A 12,243-nucleotide genomic window follows, 5' to 3' on the forward strand; every position below is an offset into this window, starting at 1 on the left:
CAGGTGGTCTTTGCTTCTCTGTTGCTCCTGGAGGGGTGGGGGGCAGGGCAGCCTCAGCACAAGCAGGGCAAGCAGCTCCTTTCTTCTGTCCCCAGGCAGGGCGGCAGGAGCCAGGTGGTAGTTGCTGGAGACAGGAGTAGGGCTCCTCTCCTCTTCTCCCACTGCAGGCTGGCCTCGAGAGTCCCTGCAGACAGCTAAACCTCGCAGGGAGCCTTCACTTCCTTAGTACTCCTTCTCTCGCTTGCTATTTCCATTTTTAAGTGGTTAGAAAGAATCACAAGAATAATGATACTTTGTGGCATGTGAAAACTACATGAAAAATCTCAGCGGTCCTTAAGTAAAGTTTCCTCTGAGCCTGCAAGCGCCTACCCACAGTGAAGTGCTCGAGGCAGACAACCTATGACCCACAAAGCGTAAATAGTCTTTGCTTTCTTGCCTGTTTCAAAATAGGTTTGCTGGCTTTATTCTGGGAACGGAGTGATTCAAGGGTCCTCCTGTAACTTATTCTTAGCAAAGTTCTTTCTTTTTTATTTTATGAGAGAGAGAGAAAAGAAAGCGGTTTTTGAGGGGATCTCATTGTGTCCTGACCCTCCTGCCCTAGCTTGCCACGTTGTAGCATTGTAGGCATGTGCCGTCTAGCACGTTCAGGTAGGCCCAGGGACCAAACTCACCAGGCACACACGGCCTCCCAGGCAATGCTGGTACTTGTACAAACCCTATGCGTGCACCAGGGAAACTTTTCTTTCTTTGTGTGTGTGTATATCTGTTCATTTCAGAATAAATGACTTGAATAGCGTTTAAAAAATAATTCATAAAAAGCCCAGCAGGAGGTAGGGCAGTGAAGGCACTGAACTCCCACGTGGCTGACTGTGGTTCAAATCCTGAATGTGGCATCCTGCTTTCTCACTTTCCCTTTCTCTCGCCGGCCAAAAAACAAGAATACAATAATAATGACAACACATACAATTAAATAAAGAATTCTTTAAAAATGTTTAATAAGACAGGGAGGGAAAGTTAGAGTGGAAAAGCCGCACGGTCTGTCTTTAGGAAGCAAACGCAACTCTGTCTGGTGATGGTGAGCATTTCGGAACAGAACCGGCCAGGGATTCAGGCAGTCGCCCACTCAGAGAGGGTCAGGGTCAGTGGGGGTGACTCGGCCACGTGAAACAGCTCCAGCACAGAGCAGAAGCGGGTGACAGGGAACCGTGTGCTGTTTTCTCTCGCGCCAGGTTTTCTACACACTTCTGAACACCACCTCCCGGAGTGTCAGAGAAATGCATGGGTTGGGGAGGGAGGGTCACCACCATCCTCATTTTACAAAGGAGGAAAGTTGAGTATCAGGTGAGTGGCTAGATCTGTTTCCTATTGCTGTTGTAATAAATTGCCACACACTTAATGACTTAAAACAATGCCTTTTTTTTTTTTTTTTGGCTAGAGAGCACATGCGATCGACAGAAAGAGACAGAGAGAGGGAAATGAGAAAGCACACCCACCCCATGGTCACAATGCAATCCCTTCTCCTCCATCTCTCCCTACTTTGAAGATGTTGGACACACACTTACGCAGCCAGCATAAAACAGAAGATATTAGGGACCAGCAGTTAGCGTAATGGCTGAGTCGCTGGACTCCCATGTAGTCAATTGTGGTTCACGTCCCGGACCCGGTGGCTTAAAACTCATGCCAGGCACGTGTGCGTGCATGCCCAAGATCCCGAGAGGAGAATGGAGGAGAAGGGATTGCGGCGTGGCCATCCCCCCTGGTGGGCGATTTCTCAATTTCTATCTCTCTGTCTCTCTTTGTCTCTCTGGCGAGCACATGCGCCCTATGGCAAAAACCTCTCAAATAAAAAAAAAAAAGATGTTTATTATCATCTGACTGTCCTAGGTATCAAAAGTCCCAAATGGGTCCCATAGGGTACCCTGGTTCATTTTTTAAAATTATTTTTATTTAACTTTATTTATTATCATTATTTTCCAATTAGATCAGAGACAGTGGGCGGGGTGGGGGAGTGAGAAAGGAAGCCACCAGATCCGGGACTTGAACCTCAGTCAGCCATGTGGGAGTCCAGTGTCTTTAGCCATCACGCCACCTGCTGGCCACTATGATGGTTAACTTTATGCATCAACTTGACTGGGCGATGGGATGCCCAGATGTCCGATTCCACATTATTTTTGGATGTGTCTGCGAAGGTGTTTGCAGGTGAAGTTCAGCATTTGACCTGGCGGGCTGAGTAAAGCAGCTAGCTGGCCCTCTCGTGCAGGTGTGCATCACCTGACCCATGGAGAACCAAACAGAACGAGGAGGCAGAGGGAGGTCGGAGTCACCCTCTGCTTACTTGAGCTGTGACATCCATCTTCCCCTGTCCCCTATGCTCCTGTTCTGAGCGCTTTGGAACCGGGCTGGAATAGACACCACTGGTCCTCCAGCTCTCAGGCCTCTGCATGACCCGCCACGTTTCCTGGGGGTGGGGGGTGCAAGCTGGAGGCTCCCGCCGGACACACCGTGGTATGCCGCAGCCTCTGTAGTCCCACGAGGCAATACTTCACAGCAGTCGCGCGCTGCTCAAGCAATTCTGGCCCCACTTGCAAGAGCACAGTTGGCTTCTCAGCTCGACCTGCGTGCACTGGGTAGGTGTCCGTGAGCCTGGCTGATGGGGATATTGTGTGTGTGTGGGGGGTAGATTGGGGAGTAAGACCTTGTTGAGGTGCCTCTCTTTCTGTGTCTCTTACTCTCTTGAAAGAAATAAACCTTAGGGGCCAGAAGGTGGCATGATGGCTAAGGTGCTGGACTCCCACTTGGCCAACCACGGTTTGAGTCCTGGACCTGGTGGCTTGCTTTCTCACTTCCCCTCCTTCTCTGTCTTCTCTGTCTCTCTCTGGTGAGTACACATGTCCTATAGCAAAATTTAAAAAAAAAAAATAATAATAAAAAATAATTTTTTAAATCTTTAAAAAAAAATCTTTAAAAATGACAGTTTTTAGAAATAGCAGATGGCGTAATGGTTACGTCACTAGATGCCCACGTAGTCGACCATGGTTCAAGTCCTGGACCCAGAGACTTGAAACACAATGTCACATGGGTGTGCATGCCCAAGATCCTGACAGGAGAAAGGAGGAGAAGGGATTATTGCATAGCCATCTCCCCAGGGGGGTATTTCTCGCTTTCTGTCTCTCTGTCTCTCTCTGTCTTTCCGGCAAGTGCACGTGCCCTATAGCAAAAACCTCTCTCTTAAAAATAAATGACTTTTCCCCCAAGTACAGGACTATTACAGTTACAAAGTCATCAGATATCATTTTCATTTCCCCTCAGACGGTGTGTACTTGCCAGAGAGAGAGACACACACAGAGACAGGGAGATAGCAACCCCCCGACAGGTCACGGTCAAGCCAGATCCCCTCTCCATTATTGTACCCCGTCAAGATCGTGGGCACACGCACATGCACACGCACACGCCCAGAGTGTTTTCCACGCTACCAGAGTTGGAATTTGATCCGCGTGGCTGGCTGTGTGGGACCCACTTCCCTTACCTACCAGACCCGGGAATTGGCCCTAAGCATGGTCATGTTCACAAGGCTGCTTCCCCTCCCCCAGCTTTTCATCAGCGGATTTCATGGTAAGAAGTTCGCGCTTTCTCCTCCTTTTCTTTCCGCCTTTGCACTTCGTGTTTAACTTGAACGCTTACCGTAGAGGACGACTTTATAAATAGTTCCTGCACAAAAATCATCTCCCACGCAGGCGAGCGCGACACTACATTGACAAAGAAAATCCTTCATGAAAAGCGCAAGCGAGACAACCCGGGAGGGGAAAGTTGCATCCCCCACCTTGTCATAAAGCCTCTGCGATGTTGTTGCTTTTACGAAATCCACAGCCACTGGTAAGAGGAGAAGAATGTCAACAGTCCCACTCTTACAGACGCGCCCCAGAGAAACACAGAAACCTGTTTCCTGCTCTATTCACAGCTGCCCAAGCCTGAAAACTACCCAGATCCCCCACAGGGGAAGGGGTAAGTAAACTGAGCTATGTCCACATGGAGGGGCACCGATGTACGCTACAAAGAAACACACCAGCGGGCCGGCAGGTGGAATGGTGGTTAAGGCGCTGGACTCTCACGTGGCTGACTATGGTTTGAGTCCTGGACCTGGTGGCTTGAAAAATCATGCCGACTGCGTATACATACGTGCGTGCCCCAAATCCCAGGATGAGTACAGGGGAAGGGATTGCAGCATGGCCATTCCCCTCCCCGGGGGCTGATTTCTAACTTTCCCTCTCACTGTCTTTCCCTGTCTCTCTCTGACAAGCATAAATGCCTTATGACAAAAACAAACAGACAAACAAATAATAAAATAAAGAGGAAAAGAAACACATGAGCAGTCTGCAACGAGGTGGAAGAACCTCAAGCGTGAATCGCTCAGAGGAAAAACGCTCGAATCAAAGGAGTGGCATATTCCGTCATTCACTCCCGTGACACTCTGCAACGAAACTCCTGGAACACAAAAACTGTTGGTGGCTGGAGTCAAGGTTAGGTTGGGAAGTAGGAGGGTCATTCAAAAAGTTCATAGAAATGTTTATTACTGGGCCAACAGGTGGCATGGTGGTTAAGGGTGCGGGACTCCCACAGGCTAGCTGCAGTTCAAGACCCAGGCCTGGTGGCTTGCTTTCTCACTCTCCTTCTCCCTCCCTCTCTCTCTGTCATGCTGTCTCCCTCAGGTCAAATTTAAATACATAAATAAAGTCGAATAAAATAATTATTTTTTTAAAAAAGTTTATTATGAAAAAAACTATGCATGGCAGGACCAGCAGTTAGCGTAATGGCTGTCGCTGGACTCCCACATAGTCAACCACGGTTTGAGTCCCAGACCCAGTGGCTTAAACTCACATCGGACGCGCGTGCGTGCGTGCCCAAGATCCAGAGAGGAGAATGGAGGAGAAGGGATTGTGGCGTGGCCATCCCCCCTGGGGGGTGATTTCTCGCTTTCTATCTCTCTATTTCTGTCTATCTGTCTGGCAAGCGCACATGCTCTATAGCAAAAACCTTTCCAAAAGAGAAAACAAAAACCAAAAAATTATGCATGGGTTTTTATTTTTTAAAGAGATTTTTGTTATAGAGGATGTGTGCTTGCCAGAAAGACAGGAAGAGACAGAGAGACAGAAAGCAAGAAATCGCCTCCCAGGGGCAATAGCCACATGGCAATCCCTTCTCCTCCATTCTGATCTTGGGATTTTGGGCACACACCCACACACATACCCACACCCACACACCTGGCATATCTTAACCTACCGGGTCTGGGACTTGAACTGTGGTCGACTACGTGGGAGTCCAGTACGTAACCGTTACGCCATGTTCTGGTCCCTCTTTTTTTTCCAGCACCAAAATAAACTCGTACTTTAATTGTACTTTTCAACAAAGTTTTTCAAGTACCCCTTAAGACAATTACCAAAGGAATGGATAGATTTCTTCGGGTGATTGAGCTGTTCTGTATCTTTTTTGTTCTTTTCTTTTTTTTTTGGAGAGGTTTTTGCTGCAGGGCATGTGCGCTCACCACACAGACAGAGACAGAGAGACAGAAAGCGAGAAATCACCCCCCCCACCAGGGGGGATGGCCATGCCACAATCCGGCATGAGTTTAAGCCACCAGGTCCAAGACTTGAACTGCAGTCAACTACACGGGAGTTCAGGGACATAGCCATTATGCTAACTGCTGGTCCCGAGCTGTTCTGTAGCTTAATGGTGGTGCTAGTTTCGTGACTGTAAACGTTGGTCAAAACTCATTGACCTGTACTAAAAAAAGAGATGAATTTTTAAAATTTATTTTTAATTTTATTTATTCCCTTATTATTATTGCCAGAAGGCATGTACACTTGCTAGCGAGGAACAGAGAAACGGGGAGGTGGGGAAAAAGCAGCCCCCAATCGGGGGTGCTTACGCCGATCTCTTCTCTTCCCTTTCTCTATCCCGTCAGGATTTGGGGCACGCAGGCACCTTCGGTTGGCAGCTTTTCTTTTTCTTTTCTTGTGTATTTATTTATTTATTTATTTGAGAAAGGTTTTTGCTATAGGGTGCATGCACTCGTCAGACAGACAGAGAGAGACAGAAAGCGAGAAATCACCCCCCAGGGAGGATGGCCACACTGCAATCCCTTCTCCTCCATTCTCCTCGTGGGATCTTGGGCACGCACGCACATGTGCTTGGCATGAGGCTAAAGCCACCGGCTCCGGGTCTCAAACCATGGCCAACTATGTGGGAGTCCAGCAACATAACTATTACACCATCTGTTGGTCCTTCCTTTTTCTTTTATTTTTAAGAGAGCTGTTTTCACCATAGGGCATGTGTATTCTCCAAAGACACCGAAACAGACAGAGAAAGTGAGAAATCATCCCCTAGGGGAGATGGCCACACTGCAATCCCTTCTCCTCCATTCTCCTCCTGGAATTTAGGGTACACATGTACACATGTCCAGCGTGTTTCAAGTCAGGACTCGAATCATAGTTGGTCATGTGGGAAACAGCACCTTAACCACTACGCCTCCCACTGGCCCCTCTGGCATGTTTTTTTAAGCCACGGGGGCCAGGATTCGAACCGCAGATTTAGCTGTGTGGGATCCAGCTTTTTTTTTTTTTTTTTTTTTTTGCTATAGGGGACACACGTACACCAGAAAGACAGAAAGAGACAGAGACAGAAAGCAAGAAATCTCCCCGGGGATGGTCACGTCGCAATCCCTTCTCCTCCATTCTCCTCTCGGGATCTTGTGTACGCACGCACACGCGCCCGGTGTGAGTTTAAGCTACCGGGTCCGGGACGCAAACCGCGGTCGACTACGTGGGAGTCCAGCGACATAGCCATTACGCTAACTACTCGTTCCTCCAGGTCTTTTAACCACTAGAACACAGAGCCCATCCGAGGGTGATTTTACTGTACATATCAATGCATTTCACCTCAGTGAACTAGAGTTTAAACAACAACAGAAAAAGTACAAAAAAGGAAAGAAAACCCAGCAGGCTCTAGAAAGATACAAAACGAAGAGACACTTTAGAACTTTAGAATGGGAATCTTCACACTTTTATCATTATTATTATTTTATTGTATTGTATTCATCATTTTTCTTTTTTTATAATTATTTTATTTAACTTTATTATTTATTCATTTGTTTATTTCAATTTGGCCAGAGAGGGACAGAGTGAGAGAGAGAGAGGGAAAGCACCATGCCACCTGCCGGCCCCTCATTTTTTCTTTTTTTGAGAGAGAGATTTTTGCTACAGGATACATGTGCTCGCTGGAGACATAGAGACAGAGAGATAGAAAGTGAGAAATCACCCCCCATCGGGGGGAATGGCCATGCCACAATCCTTTCTCCTCTCAGGATCTTGGGCATGTACACATACATGCCCGGCATGAGTTTGAAGCCGCCTGATCCGGTACTCAAACCATGGTCGACTACATGGGAGTCCAGCGATGTAACCAGTACCGGCCATCTGCTGGTTCCCACTGTTATTATTATTATTATTTTCAGAGGTTTTTGCTATAGGGCGCCTGCGCTCACCAGACAGACAGAGAGAGACAGAGGAGACAGAAAGCAAGAAATCAGCCCCCAGGGCGGATGGCCACGCCGCAATCCCTTCTCCTCCATTCTCCTCTCGGGATCTTGGGCATGCACACACACGCGCCCGGCATGAGTTTTAAGCCACCAGGTCTGGGACTCGAACCACGGTCGACTGTGTGGGAGTCCAACGACATAGCCATTACGCTAACTGCTGGTCCCGTTATTATTTTTAATTGGACCAGAGAGATAGAGAGGGGGAAAGTGAGAAAGCAAGCCACCGGGTCCGGGACTCGAACCACAGTTGTCAGGCTATGTGGGAGTCCAGTGCCTCAACCACCATGTCACATGGCAGCCTTGGTTGTTATTTTTGCCCGGTCATAGCCATTTGATAGGATCGCGTGCCTGTCACGTACAGCTCTCAAAATGTCCCTGAGAGGAAGGAGAAAGGAAAGAACATTTTAGTATACCTGTGAGAAATGATTAAGAAATGGTCACATTTCTAGAACTAACTATTTAAAACAAAGGTCCTGCTACCCGCAAAACCACAGGAGCAGCGCACAGCTGGTACGTGCCAATCTACGGGTGTTGGGTGGGTTGACTTCGGCAAATTGCAGGGGATTTCCCAACGTTGGCGAAGGGCCAGACGGGTAGCCTGGCAGTTACCGGAAACTGGCTTCTACGTGGCTGGCCAGTTCCATCCCCAGCCCAGGGGCTGGAAAACTAGCCTGGGCAGCCCCAGCAAGCGGTGGTGCTTAAGGCCCTGGACGCCTGCATGGCCACATGTGCTTCAATCCTGGGCCCGGTGGCCTGAAATTCACTCCGGATACGTGCGTGTGCATGCCCAGAATCTTGAGAAGAGATTTGGAGGAGAAGGGATTATAGCGTGGTCATCCCCCTGGGGAGTGATTTCTCAGAGAGACAGAAACAGAAAGCAAGAAATCACCCCCAAGGAGGAATGGCCATGCTACCATCCTTTCTCCTTGGGATCTTGGCATGAACGCACATGTGCCTGGCATGAGGTTTTTTTTTTTGGGCGGGGGGAGAGGTTTTTGCTATAGGGCACGTGCACTCGCCAGACAGACAGAGACAGAGAGACAAAGCGAGAAATCACCCCCCGGGGGGATGGTCACGCTGCAATCCCTTTTCCTCCATTCTCCTCTTGGGATCCTGGGCACACACGCACACGTGCCCGGCGTGAGTTGTAAGCCACCGGGTCCGGGACGTGAACTGCAGTCGACTACGTGGGAGTCCAGCAACATAGCCATTACGCTAACTGCTGGTTCCCTGCCTGGCATGAGTTTTAAGCCACCGGGTCTGGGACTTGAACTGCAGTGGGAGTCCAGTAACAATTATGCCATCTACTGGTCCCTATTATTATTATTTTAAAATTTGCTGTGGGGCATGTGCGCTCACCAGAGAGAGACAGAGAGAGAGAAGGAAAGTGAGAAAGCAAGCCACCAAGTCCAGGCGTGGTTGGTCATGTGGGAGTCCAGTGCCTTAACCACCATGTCACCTGCTGGTCCTTGGCCCCTTTATTTTTATTCCCCTTATTGTTATTTTTCATTTGATTTTTTACATTTTTTAATTTTGTCAGAGGACATGCATGCTCACCAGAGACAAAGAGGTAGAAAGAGAGGAAGAGAGAGAGAGAGAAAGAGAGAGAGAGAAACATGGAAAGGAAGCAAGCACTCCTGTGGAGCATGGCTACGCTGCCATCCCTTCTTCTCTCCCTCCTTTCGGCATTTTGGGCATGCATGCACACTCACTCAGCATTTTTGTTTGTTTGTTTTTGTTTTAATGCCAGAGAGCACGTGCACAAATGAGAGGGAAGGAGAAAGAAAGGAAGCCCTCTCCCAGCCAGGGCTGGTGGCATCACAATGCCTCTGCTGCAGTTCGCCATCAAGTCCAGGTCAAGAGCACACATGCGTGTGCCCGGCGCACCGCCTCTGGGCCGGGCCTGAAGCCTGGTTGGCCTCGTGGGGTCTGGCTTCCTCTGTGCAGCGCTTCGCCACCACGTTATGTGGCCAGCCCCATGGTACCCATTCCCCAGGGGCTTTTTGAAGACCCTTCATGGACTTCCCAAGGAGTGGCCTCAGCAGTGGTCCGGCAAGGAAGTGAGGAATGCTTTGGAATGCGAAAGCAAGAGGGAAGCTCCAGAAAGGCCCGTCCTCCCTCGCTCGCCCCCTCGGATGACTCACGCGACGTTTTCAGATGACTAGACCATGCCAAAGTGGTTTGAGTGTTTAACGTGAACGTCCTCCCCGGAATGGCGGGGGTTTAAAATGGAAAGGTTTCACGGCTGAGCTAAGAATAGGTAGCCGTGGCTGCATCTCCCCAGTTTTCTGCGTCTTCGTGTAAAGAGGAGAGAGACGCACACGGCAGCAGCCACGGTCCACGCACGAGCCGACGTTCAGACAGGCTCGTGTTTGTCCAAGTATTAGGTGTGCGATGAGAGTTTGCACTGACACCCTGAGTGTCAAACCCCCGCTACGCCAGTCTGACCGTGAGATAAATATCAGACGGACCTAAACCGAAGGACTGCCCGCACTCGGGGCGTCAAAAGCGAGGAAGGAAGGGGACCAACAGTCAGCGTAATGGCTATGTCGCTGCACTCCCTTGTAGTTGACCGTGGTTCGAGTCCTGGACTCGGTGGCTTAAACTCATGCCGGGCGCGTGTACATGCGTGCCCAAGATCCCAAGAGGAGAATGGAGGAGAAGGGATTGCGGCATTCCCCCCTGGGGGTTGAATTCTGGCTTTCTGTTGCTCTGTCTCTCTTTGTCTGTCTGGCGAGCGCACGCGCCCTATAGCGAAAACCTCTTCCAAAAAAAAAAAAAAGTTTGCTTGGAAAAAATTAGACTGGTTCATCGCAGTTGACCTGAGAAATAATTATTTAAAAATATGAAAAGTAAACGTATAAACCAAAACATTTTATAAAAGATATAAAGCACTATAATATAAAAGTAGACAATATAGCAGATGAGCAGATGGTGTAGCAGTTACATCACTGAACTCCCACGTAGTCTACCGCGGTTCAAGTCCCAGACCCAGTGGCTTAAAACTCATGCTGGAGGGCCGGCAGGTGGAGTATTGGTTGAGGACACTGGACTCCTACATGGTCGACCGTGGTTTGAGTCCCAGGCCTGGCGGGTTGCCTTCTCATTTTCTCTCTCTCTCTCTCTCTCTCTCTCACTCTGTCCCCCTCTGGTCAAATTAAAATAAATACATGAATAAATAAAGTTAAATAAAATAATTCTTAAAAACAAACAAACAAGCAAAAAAACAAACAAAAAAACTCATGTCAGGCACTTCTGTGTGCGTGCCTAAAATTCTGAGAGGAGAATGGAGGAGAAGGGATTGTGGCATGGCCAACACCCCTGGGAGGTGATATCTTACTTTCTGTCTCTCTGTCTCTCTGGCATGTGTATGCTCCCTATAGCAAAAATCTCTCCAAAAAGTGGGACCAGAAGATGGCACAATGGTTATGTCACTGGACTCCTACGTACTCAACTGTGATTTGAGTCTCAGACCCAGCAACTTAAAACTCACGGTGGGCGCGTGTGCGTGCGTGCCCAAGATCCCGAGAGGAGAATGGAAGAGAAGGGATTGTGGCGTGGCCATCCTCCATGGGGATTTCTTGCTTTCCAAGTCTCTCTGTCTCTCTCTCTCTGTCTCTCTGGTGAGCACACGTGCCCTATAGCAAAAACACTCTCTCTTCAAAAAAAAAAACATAAAAGCATAACACATGACCAAATATGCAACAATATTTTAAAATTTTTTAAAAATGTGAAACTTGTGTGTGTGAATGTGTTTGTGTGTGTACTATTGTGATCCTCCCACCTTAACCTCCCAAGCGGCTTGGACATAGGCCATCGTCTGGCTTTGTTTTCTGTGTGTGTGTGGTGGGGAGTGGACCAGGAATGGAACCCAGGCCTCTCATGTGGCCTCAGCTTGCCAAACAGCAGAGCTTAGCAAGTGTTATTACCACAACTGGGCCTGGGACTCAAACCGTGGTCAGCCATGTGGGAGTGTCTAGCATGTCAACCACCACGCCACCTGCTGGTCCTCCAATTTTTTTAAATTTGCCAGAAGACATGTATGCTGACGTGCACTCAACAGACAGAGAGAGGGAAAGTGAGCGAGCACTCCCATGTGGGATGGTCACGCTGCAATCCCTTCTCCTCCATTTCTCCCTCCTTTCAAGGTTTTGGGCATGCATGCATATTCACCCGGCATGCTTCTCAAGCCCTCACGTCTGGGACTTGAACCACGTGGTTGGCCAGCCACCTTAACCACCGACCATGAGCTGGTCCTACAGTTGCTTTTTTAAAAGAACTATTCATTTAATTTAATCTATTTATTATTATTCTTCGATTTGACTAGAGAGAGAGGGAAAGTGCGAAAGCAAGATGACAACTCTGGAACTTGAACCACGGTCAGCCACGTAGGAGTCCAATGCCCTAACCACCATGTCATCTTTAAGAAGTATTTATTTCTCCCATGAGAGAGAATATGTCCACACTGCAGTCCAAGCCCAGGCCAGCCAGCCTTGGGCCACAGGCTCGCACACCCCCAGAATGTATAAGCCGGCCCTGAGACATGAACTCAGGACCTTCCCATGTCAACCCTGCACTGCAGACTATTGGACTACTGCTGGATCTCCTGCTGTGTTCACGTAGGTAGCTCGCAGTTACAATTACGCAATGAA

The sequence above is a fragment of the Tupaia chinensis genome, unplaced genomic scaffold, assembly GCF_000334495.1.
Source record: "Tupaia chinensis unplaced genomic scaffold, TupChi_1.0 Scaffold000222_1, whole genome shotgun sequence".
In the NCBI taxonomy this organism is placed as follows: Eukaryota; Metazoa; Chordata; class Mammalia; order Scandentia; family Tupaiidae; genus Tupaia; species Tupaia belangeri.